This window comes from Gymnoscopelus microlampas (assembly GCF_963454915.1).
Source record: "Gymnoscopelus microlampas genome assembly, chromosome: 8".
Taxonomy (NCBI): domain Eukaryota; kingdom Metazoa; phylum Chordata; class Actinopteri; order Myctophiformes; family Myctophidae; genus Gymnoscopelus; species Gymnoscopelus microlampas.
In genome coordinates, this window is record NC_139945.1 from 25,406,955 (window position 1) to 25,432,930 (window position 25,976).

The window sequence follows — 25,976 nt, forward strand, 5'->3', positions numbered from 1 at the left end:
TCTCTTGTTTTGTATTTAATTCCAAGCAGTACGGGCATGAAAACACTTGAGCCCAATTTAGTTGAGACCTCAGGGCCAGGCAGACCAGAATTATTTCCACCATTCTTTATTTTTATAAAGGAGGTGTAAAAGCATTGCTGAAAACCAAATTTAGGCAGAATCGTTTCCATATAGTTTACTATGTGAAGTTTGTTTAATAGATCCTGAGAGAAACTCAGCTGACACACCATTATCTCAGTAAAGATTAAACAAAAATACAGGTTCCGGTATAGAACAAGTACAGAAGAGGTAGTAGGGTAACACTAATTAAAATAAGATAACAATATAAAGACAGCATAAAGAGACTTATCATCGACCTGGCCCTTTTTCTCCTGGGCTGGTCAGGTATGAATAATGTATGAGCTATAAGTAGATCGAAATAGAGACATAGATATCATGCGTTTTTATATCACCATAACAGCATATAAATAGACTTTATGGCCCTAAAGACTGACCCGGCCATCTGCACTTGGAATGACCGGGCATATAATGAATGGAGCTGTGTCATCTTCAGAGTGACTATTTTCATCGTCCCACTAAGCTATTCCTTCACCTGCTGTTCACCTTGAAGATGTCAGCATCAGCTGACCCTCAGCTCCGTACTCGGCTCGCCACCATAACTCTCCTTTTTCCCGCCTTGTTTTGACACTTTGGCGTCTCTCTCACCTTGTCTTTCCTATCAATGTCAAGTCAAGAGAGGCAAATGAAACGCGGGGGCCGACGCTGTATATTTTCAGATTCATAGCATCATTACCTCCCCTGTTCCGTATTTGTAAACACTGTATTTAATTGACAGCTTGAAACTGCCTCATTCTCTAACTTCCAATTTCCAAAAACGTTCTAGCGGCAGTGTGGTATGGTACCATAGCGTCAATAAAAATAATGAGCTCTGGAGAAGGACTACACACACAACAGGTGGAACTTTGATACAAACAAAACAAAGGGTCGCTCAGCTGTGACGGACAAAGTTCAAGAACGTTATTTCCATGAAACGGTACTACCGAACAGGTGGCAGGAATTAACAATAAGTTAGTCCTTGTGTGTCGTTAACTTCCCATTTCGCCTATGATGTACTCTGAGACACATAATTACTCTGCTGGCCCGGAGCCAACGAGCAGAATGGATGGAATGGCACAGTTCATCAATGCTACAGTCGCTCTCCTTTGCTTGGAGAGGTCCTTCCTTCTAAATGATTTATATTTTCGAATCCAAATTCATTTGGCCAGCACTTCTTTTGCACCTCAGTTGGCACACTTTCTTTTCTTCTCTCTCTCTCTCTCTCTCTCTCTCTCTCTCTCTCTCTCTCTCTCTCTCTCTCTCTCTTTCTCTCTCTCTCTCTCTCTCTCTCTCTCTCTCTCTCTCTGCCCGCCATATCTTGTCTGCCATGTCCTCTCATCCCTCAACTAGCAGTCCAACAAACTTAACCCATTAAAACCGGGAAAGCATTGTGTCATTTTAGATTTTAGCCCATTGGGTTGGCTATTCAAAAATAGCAGATATACCTGCTATTTTTGTATACATAGATGTTTTTAAAGGGGAAAAAAAATAAATCAAATCTTTGCTTCTGGGGGTCCCTGGAACAACATTTTTTTAGATGGGGGGGGGGGGGGGGGGGGGGGGTTTAGCTCCACTAACATAAAGCAACATTCGTTTTTCAGAAAACTGTTAGGAGTTAGAAGACAAAATTCATAAATGTAAATGACCAAATTCATAAATGTAGCTCTGTTGTCACACAATGACTTAATGACGAAGCATGGAACGTCACTGCCTTATCGTCAAAGTGGAAGCGGCATACTTGCTGATGGTGGGAATTTGGTGTCATATTATTTTCAATGTAATGTATGAGAGGGTGTGTTGGAGGGGGATTAAGCCTTTTCTTAATCTCAGCCCAAATTGCAGCGGCTGATTCTGAAAGGCTGAGAGTCTGGTAATGTACTGTAGCAGCGAGAGATGTGTGTCCCTAATGTTCATAGTTTACAGTTTAAGCTTTTAGCAGCTGCTCTTTTCCAGAGTGACTCGCAAAGTGCATAATCAGAGTAAGCGGAGTAAACATGAACCCTGGTGAAGGCAAAGAGAACAATGTAGTGCTTCATAGTAACTATACCAGAAGTGGTGTAAAGTAACTTAGTACATTTACTCAAGTACTGTACTTAAGTACAATTTTGAGGTATTTTTTACTTTACTTGAGTATTTCCAATTTTCAGTACGTTTACTTCTACTCCACTACATCTCAGAGGCAAATATTGTATTTTTTACTCCACTACAATTATTTGTAAACTTTAGTTACTTTGTAGATTTAGATTATTATTACAAAACATACATTAACCACTTCATTTTGGCCATATACATTTTGGCCATTTGAAAATAGCAGATCTACAAGCTCACACATGCGTTGCGACGCATTGTGAGCTTGTAGATCGGCTATTTTCAAGAGATTTTTATACAACGGAAAACTTGAAATGGGACATTCTGCATAATGAGTACTTTTACTTTTGTTACTTTAAGTACATTTTGATGCCAATACTTTTGTATTGAATTCAGGACGTTAACTTGTAACAGAGTATTTCTATATTGCAGTATTGATACTTTTACTTAAGTAAATAATGTTAGCACTTTTTCCACCACTGTATACCAGGTAAACATCAAACCTAACCTATTCTAAATAATATGCTTAACATTTGAGGTCAGCCTGTCTCTTACAGACTGCATTAAAGAGATGCTAATTCCTTTTGTGAATTCCCTAGTGGATTTACATGCATGGTGTGAGTATTAGTATTGTGCTGCACACAGCTAATTGGAGTCCTTGCTGGATTGCAATACCTTATGTTGCATGGTGTTAGACATGAGAGCAACGGTAATTGCATAAGACGCCGTGAGGGCGAGGGCTGCGTGGTTCATTTTGCATTCTGCCAACGTTGTCTCATCAACACAAGTTAATAGAGGCCATAACGGACAGCATCAGGCTGTGGTGGTACCCTATGGCACTACACTGCCTCACTGGGATCCTTTAGGATTCTAACGATTATGGTTCCTTAACGATTCACTCTTAATGTTCCGATTCCTTAACAGGGGCCCTTTAACGATTCCTATAGGGGGTTCCACATTGACCTTTATATGTCTGTAACTCTTTGAGGTCCCGTTTAGACGACAACGGTCTCTAGAGAAAACGGCAATATAAAATATCAGATGTGCCTTCCGTTGAGACGGCAACAGCATTTTCTGGGGTTGAAACTGCAAGGAAGTGAAACCTCCTTCCAGAGTTGAAATCATTGAAAACGCTCCGCCTCGTGTCTCCATGTAAACAGCCAATACGGGGGAAACGTGTAACGTCATGGCTTACGGCGCGTATGCTATTACATTGATATTAACAAAATGCTGTGATTGGAAGTAGAACGGAAGTGGTTCAATGCATGCATGACTGGTCAATCTGTCTCTTCCATGGACGGATTAAAGTGACAATGGGCCCTGTGCATAAACCCCCCCCCCCCGCACTGCGTATGCACAATAGTGCAAACACACACACAGCATGCAAATTAAATCACTTTTTTGGCATGTTAAATTATTGCCACAATGGCCCATTGTAGGTCTGTTTTGTTCTTTACATGTGTACAGCACAGTAGTTATTGTAGCGCCAGCTAACTGTTGTGGAGAATGCAACTCAGGTCCACAGACAGAAATCAATAAAAAGTCATTGGAATTTATTTGTCCCGAGTCACATTCTCCCCAAAAGTTAGTGCTGTACCCAAATCAGAATTGAATAGGTCGAATCAGATTCGGGATTTTAATGTCTCGTCTTTATGACAAAATATAGCCGACATTTGCAAGCATGTCACGTTACATTGTCAATTGCAACAGAGCCATATGGATATTGTTTGAGCATTTAAAATCAATATCATCCATCAAGACAACAACATGACGGCAGACAGTTTATTTTAATTGACGACAATGCAACCGACTGTGTTCAGATTGAGTAGAGTAGTTCTGAGCGCAAGTCTAGGCTACTGTTAGTTAACCAGATGAGATCATTACTCACCTGCTGCCACAGAGCTGGCGTCGAAAGGGACAACGCACTTCCAAAGTGTCTGCATTGTGTAAGTCACAAGCACATGGTTTGCTTAAATCGTAAATATGAGGTTTTGCCAAATTCTTGCATTCAAATAATCCAAGTCCGTTATTTTACTTATATGAAGCGTCACATGGTTTCAATAGAAATCAAATTTCCTCCTACAACTGGGAGGCTTTCAAAATAAGAGTGTATTTTATTTTACACACTTGGAAACGTGTAATGTGATTAGATAACAGGTTTATTTTTGAAATCTCCCTACTGGAAGTTGGAAGTGGACCATGTCCTCAAATAGATGAAACGGACCGAGGGGTCTCCGACTGACTAATCGAAAAGTAGATTTTCAGGTGGCAGTGCCAGGCATATTGTGCACAAGCTATAATCCGTACCTAGTCTCACCACCACTTATAACTTATCAGCACCTTTATATATTGCAATGAACTATGGGTTCAGTCAGGCATGCTGCTTACAGCAGGAATCTATTGGATTTATTACACTAATTGCAATGTGTCTCCCAGCAAATCGACCCCATCACTAATCATTTCCCCTAAATACACATAAATAAAATAAATGACTAACCCAAACTAACAACATTAATCACTAGAAATAGAAAAGTTGTGCAACTTTATGCAGTTAAATGTCTACTCTAAAGCCACAAAAGAATAGCGCAACATGTGATTGCCAATAATCTCTATACTCTTCCTTCCTCATTCTCTCATAGACCTCAGCAGTAATGCCTGATTTAAGCCCCGGTCAGACAACTGGGTAACCCGGAACAGTGGGCACCTGAGAACTATATGGGCAAAGGTCGTCGGGATCGGGATTTGCTGTCAGGCTGGTGTTGCACCCTAGGGTGCCTGGACTGCCACGCCTTGGCCCAGGCCGGAATACTTTTAATTGTTCAGCATACATTTGTATTTGTTTTTTGGCCCATATTTTCCATACTACATGATTACTCAACATTTCTACATGATTACCAACATCTTGAACCGGAAGGGCTGTGGCAGCAGCCAACATGCGATCTGCCTTTTCAGTCAAATCGTATACATGTGTGTTGTTTACTCAGACCTGTGTATGTGTGTGGGTGTGGGTGTGTGCGTGCGTGCGTGCGTGCGTGCGTGCGTGCGCCAACCAACTTCCGGTTGTAGTCTGAAGTAGTCTGTTTGGTGGAGCGTCACCTTAAAGGACAACTTTGGTTTTTTACAACCAAGGTTTATATTTTAGCTTGTAATTAAAGTAAATAAATGATGAGTGTAATTTTTTTTTCATTTAATGCTTTCTATAGTTTTAGCATTTTTTGCGATATTTTTTACAGTGGGCGGGGGCATTCTGTCCGGTGGCTAAATATGCCTTTTTTAAACAATAAAAAAGGTCCGGCTGTCTGAGATGGCCAGATGTGAGTTATTGGGGGCTAGAAGAGCTACTGTAAATAATAATAAAGAAAACGCCGGGTTAATGTGTTAAAAAAAATACATATTTAGCCACCGGACAGAATGCCCCCGCCCACTGTGAAAACACTGTAAAAAAGATTGTGAAAATTGCTAAAACTATAGAAAGCAGTAAATTTAAATGTTTTAACACTCATCTTTTATTTACTTTAATTACAATCTAAAACATAAACATTGGTTGTAAAAAAACAAAGTTGTCCTTTAAGACTGTGGTTGTACTGGTCAGCTCCCAGATTTTAATGTGTGTCTGTGTGCAGGGTGTTGCTGAAAATTAGCACTTTTGCTCAGCTACTACCCTGGGTAAATGAGCAAAAAAAGAAGCAGGACCAGCCAATGGGAGGGGTTTGACAACATGTTGATTGGCAGTAGACAGCGAGGTGATTGACTGGAGGTTCCTGCAGAGAGTTAGAGGGAGAGAGGCAGACAGAGACAGACAGACAGACAGACAGACAGACAGACAGACAGGCAGGCAGACAGAGGTCACAGAAAACCCAGAAACAACAATGTGGATGGAATGTAACGAGAATAAAACTACCTAACAGGAAAAATGTTGGTATGACAACGAGATTCTATGAAAAAAATATTTTTGACATATTACATTATGCATAACTATTATGCAGCATTCACAAGTTGGCATTTCAGTCTCAAGCCTTTTGAAAAAGGAAATGCCTGTGCTTGGCTAGTACCGGTACATCCCACATGGCGGAGGGACATAAGCACATTGTGTAAATAATTAGTAGTGTAGATCCATTATAAGCCAGACAGACAGGAGCCCGATATACGGCCGGATCTAGACTGCTTTGATTGGGAGGGCAGTAACAAATGTTGATGGGTCATCATTGTAGACTGGATTTTAGCATGGCCGTGTGTGGGAGGACTAGCTGCCCTTTAGTTTGTGTGAGGTTAAGGTTATTGCGTGCGTGCGTGCGTGCGTGCGTGCGTGCGTGCGTGCGTGCGTGCGTGCGTGCGTGCGTGCGTGCGTCCTAGATGGTGGTGTGTTGATTAGGGTGACCCTATTCTGAATCCCTCTTGGAGACACTAAAAAGATAGACATCCATAACCTGACTGGATAGCCAGTTGAAGGGTCAATCAGCTAGAAAAGAAAAGGCAGATGGACGTATACAGTGGTAAGGTTTATGAGGCTAGGCAACAATGCTCTGCACTGTCTTGTTTGTTTTTGTTTTGGTCAAGACTCAAGTTGATAAGTTGATTTAGCTTCCGGCCCCCCTGAGCATTGCAGACTACTGTCGAAGTCTGTTGTAGTCTGAGGTAGTCAGACTACTATACTAGAACTATACTAAAGGTTTCCTCAAGGGTGCTTTATAAATCCTATTTAAAGTAATGCCTCTACTGATTATATAGAAAATCTAACAACATGTCAGGCTTAATTTATCTCCAGAAAATAGACTAATAATAATAATATAATAATAGCCTCAAAACATGCAAATTTCACAAAGAGAAAAATGAGAGGTAGCATATTGTAATTTTTGAGAGCTCAGTGCATCTTTTGATCTGAGGAGCAAGGAGTGACAGCACAAAGTGGTAGCCAGTGCAGCACCCTCTACAAGCAACACCACACAGCTTAAGTGCAGTGACTGCTGTCAAAATGAGCCCACACTTCGGCTCTGAACACCGAGAGGAAAGCACAATTTCAACTGGAAATGCAGGGTCGCGGGGTTCACTGATCTCAGCTCCCAGTGCTGTATATCATATATACATGTTCATGGGCTCACACACTCCAAGAGCTTCTCAGAGTGTATTTCTGGATGAAGTTGTGAACATGTATTGCAAACACGCTTAGCTGGTCTGTGATTAATCTCTCAAGAACAGATTCTGCTCTGCGTTGGAATCTGTCGGGGAGGTTCGTCATAACGTGTGCGCATTGGCTACAAGTGGGCGTGCCTTCAGATCAGGAAGCAGGCCGCGCTTTACCCAATCAAATGTAGTGGGCGGGATTCACGTGTGAGTCCATCCTTCCCCCCTCGAAACTAGCCGAAACTAATTTAACAATAGCGTCCTCGGAGCGGACAAAACCACGGAAAGATATTCACATTTTAAATTACTCTTTCATCATAGAAACAAGTGGGCTTATAACCAAAACCATCCATGTTCTCTGGGAGAAGTGGTGTTAGTGTTCCGTGTAGAAATATTGTTAGTGGGAATGAAAACATAGTCGCACCAACCGGAAGTGATGCGCTGAAGGCAGACATGAAACCCCGGTTTCCCTGCGCACTGGTGTTCCATTTGCCTCCGGCCAGACCCAACAGACAATATCACAAACAGCAGAGGTCGCTGTTTTTCATTTTCAGTTGGGTCTGGCTACGCGAGACTAGTCTGTGATAAACGCTATACCCGGATATTTTAAGGAATTTATCTAAAAAATCCCGGACAGATTTATTAGGACCCATAAAGAGGACATGTCCGGGTCAAAGCGGATTAAACAGTGTTGGTTTGGTGCGACAGTTGAAGAATTTTAAATCGTTTTTACTATGACTATTCATTTTTTAGATCTTTGGTATCATGTTTGGTGGGGCAGTCAGGGCATTTGGGGGGGCAGTGCCTTTATGCCCGGGCCGGCGTGTATCCCATATAGGCTGGAGGGACGATTGCTCTGCAATTATTAATTAAGTACTGTAAGTAAGTGGGTCGGAGAGGCTTATTGTCGGTATCAGCCGAGAATGTATATAGTCTATCCCTGTTTCAATGCATTAGACTCCGGGATGGATTGCTGAGGTGAAGCACACAGCCCTACCATCAGCTCCCAGTACTTACCACACGATTTAGTTACCCAAGCCACACTACTCATACGCTGAGTTGGCTTACACAATTCACAAAAATGACATAGCTGTCTTTGAGTGATTTGAAAAATATTCGGGAATTGAGGTCCCTGCCTGACATCAGCTGCTGGCAGCATGCACAAGACATATGATGCTGATCGGCCTAGTTGGCAAGATTAGCGCTGGACAGACAGACAGACAGACTGAAACGACTGCATAAATCTCCTGGTGGAGATAACACAGTAATTTCACCAGCACATTGACTTTCCCACTGAAAATAATAACACAATAAACACAACAATAAACTGACACAGAAGTGCCCTGAGACATGCTGATAAATCCATCCTCAGCAAGCCAAGTGCCAAGGACAACGCTACGAAGCGGGCTGCTATGGGCTGTAGTTTCAAATATTGGAACTTCCTCATTGAGATAGACAGAGCATTTCCTCATTCCATTCTTACAATGGGAGTCTATGCTAGTGTTGTCACTCTCATACTAGATCACGCTGGACTGGACCACACATGGACATATGACATCATGAACTTGCGACAGGAGCGGTCCCTATTTAGTGAAAGACTAGCTCTAAAATAAATTAAATATTTGAGGTTTTTTAATTTCTAATTTTAAACGCTCCGCGTCATCAGTGCCCATACCCTAGGTGGGGTTGGTGAAAGGGCCTTTCTGTATGGAGTTTGCATGTTCTCCCCGTGTCTCCTAGGGTAGGTACCCTCACACAACCACACAGTAATCCTGGTCTCTATAACCCCCCCCCCCCCCCCCCCGGTCAGCCAGGGCACCTGATCGCCCCTGTTGGGTGATAAGAGGGCTTGAGCTCTCATGCATTGAAGGAGGCATGAGCTCGGCTCTGGGCTCTCCCTAGGCTGACAGAGGGAGTGTAGCGCCCAGGATTACTTTGACAATTGGCACTGGGTGAAAAAAAATGGGGTTGCAAAATTGTGGAATAAAAATTACTTTAAAAAATTGTTTTAAAAAGGTTAAAAGCTATAGTTTAGATAGTGGTCTCCCCGTTTCTCGATCTCCCATTTAGACCTGAGGCCGATTCTAAAAACGCCTTCTAAATCCTACCTATGTTATCTCTACATCTCTCTGTCGGGTGGAAACCTCATATGTCATGTCAAAACTGTGACTTTTCAGGATTCAAATTCAAAAACATAAAAAGTAACAGATCTACAAGCTTAAAATGTGTCGCTTCGCACAGTTTCAAGCTTGTAGATCTGCTACTGTTGATGCTTTTGTGTGATGCAGTAGAATGATCAAGTAGGGTGTTAATTTATGTAAAGTTAACAGCCCAACAACAGTGAAACAACTAAAATGACATAGAGGTATTCCCAGTATAAATGGGTTAATAAACAGAAAATACTATTTAATACTATGAAATATTATGTTCAGGTGGGTTGCCAATTTCAGGCAGTCAGGAGAGAGAACCCATCCATCGGTTTTAATTTGATAGTGTTCCAGTTCCAATTGTGTCTGCTCATTTCTTTGGGTCATCACGTCCAATTCCACTTGTTTATGTATCCTGTATGAGTTATCTCTGCTATAGCAATGATTGTTATCATGTAGAGCTATTTAAAACGTATTCTAGCAAATACACGCTGCACCTTTAATTATGAAATAATGTTAATCTACAGATTTCCTTATGGAGAAGTGTAGGCAATACGATGGCGGTAAGCTACAGCAGATGCTAATCTTATTCATTAGAAGCCTAATGAATAAGATTGTAATGAATGACTGTAATGAATCATTACAGTATTAATTATTAGAGACACATTCACCATCAACGTCTTGCATAATTAATTAGACCTTACAGTCTATAAGGACGCATATAGCGGCACATAGCGTTTTCATTTGAAAATACATTATTTTTGTATTTTCCAATTAAAACAACTCTTCCTCTTGGTGCCCACACCTATCCTGTTATGTTACCAAGGAAGGGCAGTATTAAATTGGCAATTTTTCCCAAAATGTTAAAATATAAAATATTTGGAAAATGTAAGTATAGGCCTAGTAGGCCTACATGATTAGAACATGCTTACTGTCACGGTCCGCTCCTCGGACCGTGGACTGTGACTTTATTATGTAGACCTTTCTGCCCTTATAAGGTCTTGGACTATGTTCCTTTCTGTTCCTTTATTCTGTACTGCACCTAGTTCTTGTTATTATGTCACTCTGTTGTTTTTGCCATGCTGTTGTGTACCCTTATTTTGTAGTATTATGTGCCTTCCTGTCTGCCCATGTAGTTCTGTACCTGCCTTGTCTAACCGGTCTTGTGATTAGTCATGTTCTCCTCCTGTGTCCTCTTAAGTCCCTCAGCCTATCCCAGTGTTGATTGTCTGTTCAGTTCACCTGTGTCTTATTATTTCCCTGTCTATTTAATCCCTGTGTTTGCACCTTGTCTTTGCTTGTTCATTGTCTCTTGTTGCATGTAGTTAGATCTTGAGTTCAGTTCCTTGTTTGTGTTCCTGTCTTTAGTTAATAAACCCGTTAAACCGACCTGTTGGCCTCTGTCTCTCTCTGCACTTGGGTCCTACAATCCTGCTCTGACTCAAACGCGAACAGTCTTCTCCCGGGTGGTTGAAGCCAGAAGGGGGCGAGGGGCGGGGCTGGCGGCAGGGGCAGGCAGGAGTAATGCTAGTGCTGAGATGCTCTCAGCAGCAGGAGGAGCAATGTTCTCACTAAATAAGTGTAGAGGAATATCTTGCGGAGTTTCAATGTTAATATGTAAATATGGCAACTCATTTAGATGTAGGTTTATGGTTTCCCATGGACTATAGCAGTTGCAATTTCTCTTCTTTCATAACATAATCCCCACACCAAGAGTAAAAAAAGAAAAAACGTTTCAGTCATTCGGTCCGACTTCACTGTAGCCCATAGTAGCCTTTTCATACGCGATATGTGAAAGTTTATAATATTTAGAGAAATTGAAAAATGTCAAATACAAAAGTAGTCGTAGTAGTGAATATTTATTTTTGTTTCTCATAAGCGTGCATCCGTTGTATTTTTGTTTCTCATCATCCGTTGTCCGTCAACAACACAGCTGTCTGTGCCTCGACGTTTGCGCTCTGTCTCAGCTCGCTTGGTGCCTTCTGGCTTCAAACACCCGGGAGAAGACTGTTCGCGACTCAAACCGTGACAGCTTACACATTCAAGGTCTAACATGTCTACAATTGCTACAAAACCTGTATATCCTGTCATAGGGGCATAAACAAGAAGTTGACGGACACAATTAAGTCTGGTAATGATGCACTGCATGTTCACATCATGTATACTTTACATTACTTAAGTCCATTTTTCTTATCTTTTATTTTTAAACATTAAGATACAATAGATCAGTTGCTTTCGGCACGTGACATCGTCATACATAGAAATATAGATTTAAAATTGGCCATAATTTGACAGTAGGTACTAGGCTATTAAAGCAGTGGTTTACTGTAACTACAAATGTGAGTAGCTACTTCTCCCACCACTGCTATAAAGCGCACACACACACACACACACACACACACCCCCTGAACAAGGTTTCACCAGATAACCACGCCTCTGTCTCTCCTACGTTCCAAGCAACGTTTCCATCCTCCGTCACACGCACGGAGTGCGACTTCAGTCCGCTCCAGTCAGAACGGAACCAGAGGTAACGGTCCATCCTCCGTGCACGTCGTGCGTAAAGCTCCTCCAGATCAGGACTACATCTTATGCCAGGCAGCGCTCCTCCTCCGACGCGCTTTAACAGCAGCTCCGCTAAACGACGCACAAACCAACATTCAAAGGAATAATTTACCAGAAGTTTTCAACAAACATTAAAAAGAAAATAATCTTGTTTTTTTTCCCGAAAGAATGCTCTTGTAAACCGTGCGTGTTTGTGTGTTTGTGTGCGTCTCTCGCACCCCGCCTTGCTGCGCCTGTCGCGCAACATCGACTGAGTAATGTATGAAGTGTGAAACATGTATGAAACACACAGCAGACGGTGAAAGAAGCTGAATGTGGACGTTAAGGTTGGAATAATACCGGGTGCCTGTAACAGCAGATACAGTCTAACTTATGGCGTGAAGGTAAGAAATACACCATTTTTCTTAATGTTTTTAATTATTATTATTATATTTTAGTTTATTTTCTATTTTATTTGTCTGTCATTAATTGAATACACAGGACAGGACCCCAATGGAAACAAGCCATAGTGCTTTCTTGGGTTTAATCCTTTTAGCAGACCTTGTATTAAACTGTACTTTCTGTGCTTTTCTTTGCAAACTGTTAAAGTAAAGTATTCAATCAATCAATCAATCAATCAGACCATCTGCTGCTGATGATGATCCCAATTTATGCAAGATGCTCAGTCGGACTCGCACCAATACAGATTAGACATTTAAGGAATTGTGAGATTGTGCATAATGTAGGCTATTAGTCCTACAGTGGTTTAATTGCTTTTGCTATAACTTTAAAGGTGGAATAGGTTGCAGTTGTTATTCACCTCTGATCTGTTGGGGGGGGCTCTGTGCCATTTATCAGTTTAAGCTGACTGAATCCACTATTTCACTATTTACTATAATTTGGTTGTGTGCGTATACTATATTTGTGCGTTCTGTCTGTGAGAGAGAGAGAGAGAGAGAGAGAGAGAGAGAGAGAGAGAGAGAGAGAGAGAGAGAGAGAGAGAGAGAGAGAGAGAGAGAGAGAGAGAGAGAGAGAGAGAGAGAGAACGGGCGAATGCATCCACATGCTGATAATATGCAAGTGTCAGGGATTCATTTGATCTTTTTGTCTTGCTGAAATATAGACTGATTTGAATGGAAGTGTGATTGAATACAACATAATTAACTGTTCAGACAGCATAGGATATACCTCTGAAGTTATTACAGTGTCTTTTTGTTTTGTAATGTGAAATTGTGTTTTGTATAAGCTCCTTTTTTTCTCTTTGACATGTGCTGACTTAAGGGTGTTATAGTTGTTGTCAGATAATATGCCTAATTTATAACCTACTACTCCATTGCACAAACTATTGAAAGTGAAGAACAGATGAGCTGAAATCTAGGGGTGGTGTATTTGTTTTTTATGTTGGCAATTTATAACTGAAGATGAAAAAAATATGCAATTATTAGTTTATTTAAGAATTCATAATCATAGTGACTGTTAGGTTATGATATGAATGCACATAAAGACACAGAATATGACATAGTACAAAATAAATGCTTGAATGACTATAGACTGATTCATTCCCTGCCTCTGTGAGAAAAATACTGTCAGCCAAAAAAAATTGCAATGTGTGATTTTGCTCTGTTGCAGCAAAAGGAAAGCAGCACCATTTAATAAGGCTTTTATATACATGAACACTGTACATGGTAATCCCATCCCTACTGTATATCGCAGTGAATTAACTCCTTGTTAGCTGTTTTATAAACAATCTACAGTAACAGTTCCCCCCCCACCCCACCCCATCGGATATCTCTCTTTAAACGCTCTTTCTAAATGCCATGCAACACACAGCATCTGCCATCTGGTACATAATGATATTAACCAGTATACCACCTCACCACTTATCCACTTACACCTCAGGTGGGGAAAGCTTTCGCTGAAAAACAGCAGATCTACAAGCTCACAACGTCGCGTTGTGAGCTTGTCGATCGGCTATTTTCAGCGAAAGCTTTCCCCACAATAACAGAAAACAGAAAATACACCAGTATAGAGCCCTGAGGGACTCCGGTCAACCATATCATGGGGTTTAAGTGGTTACACCCTCTAGTCTTAGTGAAACGGACCCGGAGCTGCAACTGTACTTGGACCAGTTTTTTCCCCTTTACGCCAAATCTCTTCGCCAAAAATAGCGATCCACAAGCTCCCAACGTGCCACGCTGTGACGCGTTGGGGACCTCGTAGAGCTGCTATTTTTGGCGACTGCCCCCCCCCCCCCCAGAACAGGGATGCAGAGGTCCGAGCGGTTAAGCCTTTATATATACAGTACTTATAGGAAGAATAATGCAATGGCAGATCTGGAAGCTCACAAGCTGGCAGATCTTCCATCTCCGCTATAAAAAAAAAGAGCCTCTATTGCCATGGCCAAAATAGGGACATGGTTAACACAGTTAATAATCTATTACTAATCAGTTCAGACAATGAACCAGCATGCTTTTCTTTTTTTTTAGCTGCATCAGTTGTGTGAGTGAGTTCCGGAGGATATTATAGTGTCAACCGAAGCCCGGGCGGACCGGTGACGTATAAGGTGACAAACGAGCGTTGAACCAACAGCACATACAGCCATGCTCTCCGTTCTGTCGCATGTTGGCTGTGTGAAAAACTGTGTTCTAATCGAGGATCTAGACCTGCCTTGTGGTGTTAATACCAACTGTTTGTCACAGATGTTTTCAGTGACTCATAGCTCCTATTAATGTTCCACACATCCAGACTGTTTGCAGTGGACACTCTGGGGTATTTAAAGCAGCGGTTCTCAAACATTTTCATGTCAAGGACCCCCAAATTGATATGATCCCCATTTAAAACATTTTTTGTACCAGTTGCACCACAATGTTTTAACTTGAGTTAAAACATTTCTCCAAATTATTCAAATTTTAAAGAAATAGGCTCCAATCTACAAATTCACAATTCGCATTGCATCGCGATGCGTTGTGAACTTGTAGATCAGCTGTTTTTTGAATAGCTAAGTATAAAATACCTGGAAACCCCTCAAGGACCCCTGGGGGTCCTCGGTCTGCCCTACACAGTGTATTTCTTCTGTCTTGCTGTGTGGGTATTAGTGAGAGGGTTTGGAGTGTGTCTTGGTAACTGGAAGAGGCCATGTGCCAATGATGGTTTTGGGGTTTGGAGTGTGTCTTGGTAACTGGAAGAGGCCATGTGCCAATGATGGTTTTGCTGGCCACGTTTCCAAACACGCTCTATCTGCTCTGACAGAACCTGTGTCGGGTTGCCACGCTGGGGCAGGCATGCTCCAGTGTGGGGCGGACATAACCAGTATATAAGTCGCTGTCAGACAGGTAGGGACTTAATGCCAACTGTCTTTTCATGTGACTCCTCTCCTCTGGTGGTGGGGGATACAGCGAGGCTAATTACAGTACAGTTAATTGCAGCTGTAAGTACTGTACTGTACCTCCGCTCAGAGTAGCTCTGTCATAGAACATAGAACAACAACAGATCGATGCAAGATGTTGCGAGCTTGTAGATCGGCTATATTCTTTACTGTTACACAACACTGTCATACGATAAAGTATAAATAAAATAGGACATTCATTTATGAAAAAAAAAAAGACAAAGAAGAAAACACAATGAAATATGGAGATACAAGGTTTCTGCCTGACAGCAACGATATATTGTTGCCAGGTCTCAACCTCCTCAGGAAGCTTGGTATTGGATTTCTTGACCATAATGGCAGTGATTTGATGGCTCCATTCTAGGTCTGATTGTAATGTTGACCTCATAATGATAATGTAATGTAGACCACGGTGGAAATTCAGTTTTACCTAGCTGATGGCTGCTCAGGTGGTCATATTGAGCGCTCCGGTGAGGGGGGGGAGGGGGGGTCATGGATACTTCAACACATTGCCGGGGCTGGAAATCGAACCTGGGATATTCTGTTTCCCAGGCAACATCTCTACCCATTCAGCTAGGCCGCCTTTGTATCAGGACTTCAAGCAGCTTCACAGTGTCACATGTAGCTGTTGGCCACACAGGTAAAGAGGGATGGGGGAGGAGGATTTCTCATGAATGTCACGGTGAGGGTTTTGCACTTGGGTTAAGTGCCATTTGACAGCTGAGGTCCCACCAGTCAGGGTTGTCGAGGACAGCCGGCAGGGAGATGCTACTTAACCGCATAAGCCATAATACAGTATGATATAGATATACAAGCTCACTGTGAGCTTGTAGGCCTACATCTGCTATTTTTGAATTTTGAATCTTGTTTTTTGAATAATTTTTTTTTTTTTTAACACAAATCTTCTCTTCATGGGGGGGGTGGGGGTCGCTGGCACAAAACATTTTCAGATGGGGGGTCCACGGCCAATTATTTATCATTTTGGGGGGTCCTTGACACGAAAAAGTTTGAGAACCACTGATTTAGAACTTAGAAGGCATTTGTCAAAGGCCTCAGGTCTTAATGGGTTAATTAATCACATTTCGTCTTCACTTCCTTTTCTTTTCCTCAGGCAGTATTTGTATTTGTCTTCCTTTGTGTGAGTTTCTAGCCTCCCCTCATGGCTTTCTTTGTTGTTTACCCTTTACTTTAGTTGCTCAACTTATTTTCCCCTTGACCAAGTTTTGCTTGAGGATGTTCTACCTGCAGCCTGGATTTAATATAATAAACTGTGTTTGCCTGAACGTGTATCCTGTCTGTGGAGAATGTCATAACACAAGGGCTATCCAAGCTCTACTTTGTGAACATGACATCTCTGCAATGTTAGAAACCAGAGGCTAAATCCAATGCACTCACCATTTCCAAACCACACAATGTAACCGTAGCCCCAGAAAATCGCCCCAGCTACTGTTACAGTATCAGCTATTTTTTTGTTTTCCATTCTCTATTGAGCTACAGCCTTTTATATTATAGATTTGTGGGGGTAGTGCTAATTATTTTGTGTTCTGTACGGCCATAGTCTATTTTCTCAATATTTATTGAACGTGGACAAAGCGTCCCAGGACCTACAGTAGCAGATTAGTTGAAACAAATTTTAGAGCTGAAAAATCCGCTTTAAAACTGCCATGAGAGTCTAAAATGTTTTTTGGTAGTTCCACAGATTCTATAGTGTTTTATAAGGGCCGATAAGTACTTTGTTTAGACAAAAACGAGCGAAGCACATAAGGGAAAGGGTGATGGATGTGCTTCCAATTAAGCTTTTCCTGTTTGGAATGAAAACATAATGCCCATGTGAAATATAAGTGGCTTACATTTTGAACAGTAACAAATGCATAAACAAGAGGTTGTTGGCCACATCCCAGGTGAAGTCAGCATATCAACAAACTACTAATTCTAGACCAAATGTTTATCTCCAGCCGGTGGGATTCTTTCATGAAATGTAAACTCCTGAGCTCCTGTCATAATAATCATATAACCCTCGTTCCTGCTATACGGCTCAATTTATGCTCCGTCGCGTGACGTTGTAGCTTGATGCGTTGTTAGCTTTCAGATCCAGGGTTCGAGTTGTAAAAGAAACAGAGGGGGGGGGGCATCCTCTTTACCTCTTAAGCCCTATAGAGTTCATACAACAAAATAGCAAAATAGCCAATCTACAATGCAACGTGTTGTGAGCTTGTGATAAGCTATTTTCACCATTTATACATTTTTGCACATTTGTTTTAGAATTTTTCTTTTTACACTTTTTGACAAATCTTCCCAAAATAGAGACGCCAGGGTTAATGTGGTTAACATAAATGTTTTTAATGAAATTGTTTAAGTGTGATATTATCAAATATACATATCAAACATAGCAGTCTATTACCAAAAGGAAATGCATGTATTTAAGTCTGTCTGACCATAAGCAGAGATAAAAAATCCTAGGTGAAACATATACCAGTGATAAGATAATGACCATCAAAAACAGTAGCCTTGGGAGCCAACGGTTCCTGAGCCACATGACCCCATAGGTCATGGGAACCTATCTCTTGTTTCTGTAGCGTGAGGCAGCTTGCTATACAAGTACACCCCTTGGACAAGCACACTCTCTGGACATGACACCAGTATGTCACAGGGACTTACCCCCAATCCAACCCTTGATGCTGAGTGCCTAGCAGGGAAGCATTGGATCCCAATATAGGATTTATAGTCTTTGACATGATTCGCCAGGGGTTTGAACCCTGACCTCCCAATCCCAGGGCGGACGATCTAACCACAAGGCCACTAAGCTACATCAAACATAGTGGCATGCCCCCCCCCCCAGCAAATCCAACCCAGAATATAGCTGAGCTGTGCGTGGGATTCATTTGGAGGTGAGGGGGGCCTTGTTGTGCTTTGACAAGTAAATCAGTTAATTGTATTGGACCTCTCTTTCCAAGCCGGCCTACAGTGTCTCTCTTAAACCCCCTTCCCCAGCACGTCCAGATGGATGCGCACTCTGGGGACTGTCAACAGAGAGCATAGAGGAGCCAATTAGGTCCAGGAGCCAGGAGATCCAGCATGATCTGGTTACGATGCTGCACGTTATAGTTAATATGCCTGGGCATTGATATGTTTATGGGGCGGTCCGCCCATATACATTAATGCCTCATCCACGTGATCCAGTATGCTTTTTTTTATGGATACATAGTGTTGTAGGTTGCAGAGCAAGGAGGTGAATTATGAAGTTTGAGTTTTTATTTTTGCTAAATCTTAACCACTTAAACCCTAGTTGACTGGGGACCCCCAGGGGTCTGTACTTGCTACTTGTACTTTGCTGAAATTGGCAGATCTACTCACAACGCAGCGTGTTATGAGCTTGGTTCATTTGTGAATTGTTTCCGGACAGAGTATGGTGTTGAAGGTGGAATGGAAGTCTACCTGGGAAAAGCAGAAGTGGGTGAAATACAGGCTTGTGTCTTAAAGGAGGAGTTCACCCAAAAAATGACTTATTTTCTATCAATTGCACAGCCCATGAAGCCTTGATTTCATGGATTTATTTTTGTTTTTGTGGCATTCCTAAGCCAATAATTTGATGACCGTGTGTATTTCCGGTAGGAGACACAAATAATCTACTTTGTGTGTCCTACCGGATACATTAGCCGGTAGGAGACGGGAATCAAATTATTAGCTTAGGAATGCGACAAAAACAAAAAATAATCCATGGATTCAAGGCTTCATAGGGTGTGCAATTGATAGAAAATAAGTCATTTTTTGGGTGAACTCCTCCTTTAAGGAAGCTGGCTGCAGGTTCACAGCTGTTTGGAACTGGCTACTCCAATTGATGATGTACAACCACTTCACCGGGGATTTGTCTCTCTGGTGTGTTTGTGCGCGTGCATGTGTGCGTGCGTGCGTGTGTGTCTGTCTGTCTGTCTGTCTGTCTGTCTGTCTGTGTGTGTGTGTGTGTGTGTGTGTGTGTGTGTGTGTGTGTGTGTGTGTGTGTGTGTGTGTGTGTGTGTGTGTGTGTGTGTGTGTGTGTGTGTGTGCGTGCGTGCGTGCGTGCGTGCGTGCGTGCGTGTTTATTATAGGAAGCCGCTCAATTTGGAGGAAGCGTTGTTTCCTTTACCCATGATTGTTGTCTGCTGTGTTTCACAAGTATGCCAACATTATTGTATGTAACAATGTGTTCTGCCTTATATGCACTTTGTAATTGGCTGTTTTCCCATTATCTGACTGCACTGGCAGTGTTTATGTCCTTTGTACAAGGCATTCTGCTACTTCTGTTTATGTGGACATAAATACATATACATGCGTGCGTGTGTGTGTGTCTGGCCTGTTGAAGCCAGACAAAGGTTCAACAGAAGCACAAATGTATTGCTTCGACTCCTGCTTTAGTAGTTTCTTATTATTGAATTGTTTTTATTGATTTTTCAACTATGCTCAGCAATGTAGCCTATCGTCACTGTCAGGTGGAAAACATTTATGTACAAAATGTTACTTTCCAGCCTATGTAGAAAATAACCTGTGTTCCAATGAATGTAGTTATTATTCAGAGTCACAAGCTCTTCTGAATACCTTTCATTGGTTGAATACTTATAAAGCCCACAGACACATTTAACCACCTGGTGTCCCTATTTTGGACAGCATGTCATTAGGTGAACATTTTATAAATAAAAAAAACATCACGTGGATGCACCTGGGACGTATCATCAGTGTTGTAGCCTGGGGTCGACAGGTGTTTCAGGTCTCGCAACATGCATCCCTGCCCAGGTGACCCAGCCAGGGTTGATCAAGGGGCCCTCAGTCCGCTTCTCTGGAAATACTCTGCCGGGACCGGGGGAGGCTCTGGCACGTGGAGGGACTAGGCTCTGTGGATGGCCTCCTGTCCGGGCCCTCCTTAAAGGCCTCACCGTGGGTTTGTTAGGCTTCTTCCTCACGGAAGACACAGGCTGGGGCGCCAACCCATACTGCTCCAGGGTTTTTCAATCATTTAAAACAATCTTCACACATTGTGATCTTGTAGACTGGCTTCTTTTGCAGGACACTATCAAACAACAAAGTATGAAATTGGGCATTCATTTATGAAAAATATAAAAAGTATGGAGATTCAAGGTTTCTGCCCGAGTTTTGTGCCATTAGATACACAGTCTGTATCCATTGTTTTCAAAACGAATCTCACTTAATTACCCTAATCTTCAGTCAATTTTTTTACCACTTGAATATGTGAAACCATATAAACCCAGTTACCTTGATAAATAGCTCACAGGCAAAGCTCTTCTCAAATCTACATTCTCCTGCCTTGACAACCTTGCCTTGATATTTAAAATGCAAAGGCACATACGAACACTCCAAGTGACTGAAACAAGTGCGTTGAGTCTCTACCTTCTGTTCAAAGCAGATGAGGCTCATCTTGAAGCATCGCACTTTGTCAGTCGCAGTCAACTGACAGAGTCGTGCAGTGAAGTACAAACAAGGCTTTAAGACATCATAAGCACCTGTCCCTCTCTGCCCAGTTGAAAGGCCTCTGCTCCTTTGTACCGCGTGGCTCCTCAGACGCGAGCCGTCTAGAAGAGGGTCTGTCTGTCTGTGTGTGTGTGTGTGTGTGTGTGTGTGTGTGTGTGTGTGTGTGTGTGTGTGTGTGTGTGTGTGTGTGTGTGTGTGTGTGTGTGTGTGTGTGTGTGTGTGTGTGTGTGTGTGTGTGTGTGTGTGTGTGTGTGTGTGAGTGAGTGTCTGGAGTTTATCAGCTGGTCCTACCGGGGAAACTCCCCCCTGTCAGGTGACAAGAAGGTCAGTTAGCTCTCATCCATTGAAGGAGGCATGAGCTCGGCTCTGGGCTCCCTAGGGTGATGGGGGGAGTGTTAAGTTAAACTTGCCTAGGATCACTTAGAAAATTGGCACCTGGTGAAAAAAGGGTTACAAAATCGTGGGATAAAAAAAAGAAAGACGGCTGCATGGCAGGCGCACCTCTGACGTCACGATCATGTCACTATGACTCAGCCATAATCATTTAAGGAGTTCCCAGCTACGTCCAAATATGGAGTGTGTTGTCAGCCGCAAACAAATCAGTCAGCTCCATATGGGCATAAAATGGTGCATGCCCATATATGAGCACATACTGATGACATCAGCGATCTCCATATATTTTTAGCGGCGCTAGCCGCTCTATACCTTTAGGTATAGAGCGGATATTAGCCCTCTATACCTGGCTTTTGCGTCAACGTTCTGATTGGTCAGGCCCGTCAACGTTCTGATTGGTCAGGCTCGCCAAGGTTCTGATTGGTCAGGTCCGTCAACGTTCTGATTGGTCAGGCTCGCCAAGGTTCTGATTGGTCAGGTCCGTCAACGTTCTGATTGGTCAGGCTCGCCAAGGTTCTGATTGGTCAGGTCCGTCAACGTTCTGATTGGTCTGGTCCGTCAACGTTCTGATTGGTCACTATTCATGACATCACTAGCTGTAAAAGTCCGGAACATAAACACTCTGGGTACGGCTTATAAATTGTATAGATTATTTCATAACACATACATATCTTTCTGGTACCACATTTATACACACGCACACACAAAGTTTATTTTTAGGTACCCACTCTATCAGCTATGACAGATCAGTTTTTGCCACTTACCTTGGAATGCATTTGGTGATTCGCTTCCAATGGCACTATTTAGTGACACTGGAAGCCTTGAAATAAATTTACAGAGATTTAATATTGTTTCTCTAGTAGAAACACATATCTATGACAAAATATATCAAAGGCGCCGCTACCTTCACACAGGTGTGATTTTTTCACTTCACTTTGCTTTTATTTTGATCATTTCGCTATGCAAAAACAATATGCTCAATTCGCATAAAACAAGCTAAAATAGTTTATTTTGCTTACCCTTTCAACACTTACATACACGACAAAATAAGAAAAACAATTTCAGTCTAAAAAAAAGTAAAAAACAGAAGAAAAAATACAAAAATACAGAAAACTAAAACAGAAAAACAGAAACAAAGAATTTTGCTTAATATATTTAAATATTATAATGCATTATCACATTATTGTTATATATTGTTATGTATTGTTATACATGTAAATACATGATTTTTTAAATTATAATATTATTTTTTTTGTTTAATTTTTATTTAATTCTTTGTTTTATTGGGCATAAAAGGGACAAGGAAAAATAGATACAGAGATCCGGTTGTCCAGAGCCACAGATCTGACTGCTATGCCCGTATATCATGTAAGCCTTGCCGAGCCATGAGGCCCATAGGGCAGGAGCCTATCTCCTGTTTCTGTAGTGTGAGGAAGCTTGATGTATACACCCCCTGGACATGACGCTAGCATGTCGCAGGGAGTTACCCCCAATCTAACTCTTGATGCTGAGTGCCAAGCAGTGAGGCATTGGGTCCCATTTTTGAGCGGTGCAACCGCTCCTATAAGAGGGTTTAGGACCCATCCATGGTGAAAGTTTTTCTTTCCGTCGTGAAAATTTGTCTTTCGCTGTGACGCCATGCTGTGGAAAACACGCCCATAGGCTAGCTAGGCTAAAAAAAATCACACCCCACTGTGAAGTGCTGTGATTGGCTAGCGAGACACATGATGAAATTAACTTCAAACTTCGCAGACGCGCTGTGATTGGCTAGCGAGACGCATGATGAAATTAATAATAATGTAAAAAATCACACCCAGTGTGAAGTGGGCGGTGTGGTCACAGTGGTCATCACAGTGATGGAAGTGATTCACTTAAAAAAAAATCACACCTGTGTGAAGGTAGCGGCGCCTTTGATATATTTTGTCATAGATATGTGTTTATAATGTGTTTATAGCCATGTGTCACGTGAAGCTTGACCAATAACTTTGTTGACGGGTCTGACCAATCAGAACGTTGACGGGTCTGACCAATCAGAACGTTGACGGGTCTGACCAATCAGAACGTTGACGGCTCTGACCAATCAGAACGTTGACGGCTCTGACCAATCAGAACGTTGACGCACTGAGCACTTTAATAGAAATGAATAGCTGGGGGCGGGGCAATAGATATAGATATAACTCTAGATATATTATAACTCTATGATCGGCACGCGCAGCAGGACTCGAGGGAGTGCGGTATACTTAAATTGTACAGTATAATGGAAGTCATAGGAGCTCTGATCTGCGATATGTCATACTGTAGGTCAGGGGTTCCCAACCTTTCTGCATCAATTGCATCAAAACACAGGAGTTGACTGCTAGTCAATGACACATCACTGGCTGCTATTTATATAATATCATATCACTATATCATGTTTTATCATTGACCTAAATGGCGTTATATCAACAAGGATAGGGTGATTAAAAAAGGTTATGTCTGTATCAGAAATGACTTTGGACAGGTGGAAAACTTTAGTTAAACTTGCAGAGTGACGCATTACTTTACCTGGGTTACATCTCCTGATAGATGTACTTGAATGTTGACATGAAATAATAATCCTGTTTAGTGTTTCATTAGCGCGGAAATTGGCCACAGCTTGTAGCGACGGCACACGTCAACGCACGTTGAAACAAAGGCAAGGATAAAGATAGCAAGGATTCAACAGTGATGTCACTGTTATGAAACAGGAAGTAGCACGGACGAAGCTGTTTATAAACCACAGTGACGTCACTGACGAATCCTTGGTATCTTCATGTGACCGATTCAACTTTTCTCTGCTCTTTGGAAAATCCTGGCGACGCAATATAGATTCACAGCCGGGAAAACTTGGAATTCCCGGCCGCCTTCTCGCGGACCGGTCGGTGGTACATGTCCCGCGGACCGGCACCGGTCCACGGAGCGGTGGTTGGGAACCCCTACTGTAGGTGACTGACTTCACAGGTTGGTTACATTAAATCCGAGATCAGCATCGGAGCATGGCATTCCCATGTGGATCCCCAGATCCACATGATTCAGTTTCCTTTCTTTTTTTCCTCAGATCAGTTGTAGGATATACCCTTATCTGAACAAAATGGCCAGCATGAAATCCGGTGTGTCTTATCAGTAAGAGGCAGTCTAGAGTCAGGTGATTTGAAAGAACGGAACCATACCTCCTAAGCACCGCAGAGCTACACTGTACACACACACACACACACACACACACACACACACACACACAGCATCAGCAGCAGCACTCTCCTGAGAGGTGTGGGGTGTGGAAGTGCTTTAGACATTTTTAGGATACACTGTCGGAAACAAACCGCACTCCCCTGGAGTATACGCACGCACACACGCACGCACGCAAGCACACACACATGCACACACACACATACAAAACTGCTGACAAAACTGTCCTCACCATCGCTGTCTCTTATAGAGCTCAGACTTTATCCCAACAACAGGCCCTGGGTCACCAGGGAGCTGAATCACTGTCTCAACCAAAATAATCTGGCATTTATAAAAGAAAAAATATGTCAGTGAACTGAAAAGATAACTGGTGTGAAAGCCCAAGCTGGCTGAACTCTGTTACAAAAACATGGCGTGGCAGGGTCTCTCAGAAACCAGCCCAACAACAATACTTTGTATACAAACATTGAGATTGTGCATGCTCACACAGGTTGCTTTCCAAACCAGTTACATTTCTTACAACTAAAGTATAAAAAAATAGACCTATTTTGGGCATAGCCCTTTCAAAAGTAAATTCTGTACATCAAAAAAGAAATTTGAGAGCGTTTTCAAGTTTTAAGACCGAAACCAAAAACACCGCACAGAAAACAATGGCGGCCCCTTCCATTTTGGTCGGCTGCACTCGGATCCATTCGGGTTCACTCGAACTCGCCACCTGATTGGCCAACTTTCGCTGTCAATCACAGAACGATGAACTAGGAGGGGCTTTACCATGCTATGGACACTGATAGGCTCGTCCACTTGGTGGACGACGAAAAAAAGCCAAACAAGCCCTCATGCCAGACTCCTTCCTAAAATCAAATGGAAATGGGATTTTCCAGAGCGAGGGGATTTACCAGGCTACCTCACATCCCTCCTAGTCAACATGTTGACGTTTGGTAAAAGCCGTCACCCGTGTGCCATCTTGAGAGTGAGAATGCCTTGTGTGGTTAGAGGAGAGCTCCTTTGAACTGAACATCAGCGAGACCATGGAGCTCTGTTGTGGCGGGAGCCAGGCTTCTGACACCCCCCACACCCTCTCTCTGGACTACTCAGGCTGGAGGGACAGCTGGTGGAACAGGTCGAGATCAACCACCACCTGTCCTCACAACACGCAGATGGGGTCTCCAAAAAAAAAAACAGCTCATGTTTCTCTTGACTTTAATGCCAGAATACGTTTACACGGTAACAATCAGAACAGAAAACGACAAAGTGCTGTTGCGCTCTCACTTTTATTCTGTGTTTACACGGGGATGCAACAGTGATTGACAACGCTGTAGTGTGCATGCCAGGTGGCTAGGTGGCGCTGTGACTCGCTGCCAGATAGACCAGTCACGCAGGCGTAGAACCAGTTCCGTTCTACTTCCTATCACAGCTGTTTGTTTACACTTTACATATTATAATAGCATACGCATTGTGAGAGGCATGACGTCACACCTTTTGCAGTTTCCCCGTATTGCATGTGCACATGGAGATGCGAGGCTGAGCGTTTTCAGAGATTT

At 42.4% G+C, this 25,976-nt stretch overlaps 2 protein-coding genes across 2 annotated transcripts in view; one reads left to right on the plus strand and one right to left on the minus strand.

The window, feature by feature from the left end:
* Positions 1 to 25,976, minus strand: part of ankk1 (ankyrin repeat and kinase domain containing 1) — a 361,956-nt gene that overhangs the window by 176,440 nt on the left and 159,540 nt on the right. The gene's annotated exons all lie outside the window — the stretch shown is intronic.
* The window catches only part of drd2a (dopamine receptor D2a), a 98,855-nt gene continuing 84,836 nt past the window's right edge, over positions 11,958 to 25,976 (plus strand). The window contains exon 1 of the mRNA XM_084064260.1: positions 11,958 to 12,397. The gene's annotated coding sequence lies outside the window, so the exon portion shown is untranslated. The remainder of the gene's footprint in view (positions 12,398 to 25,976) is intronic.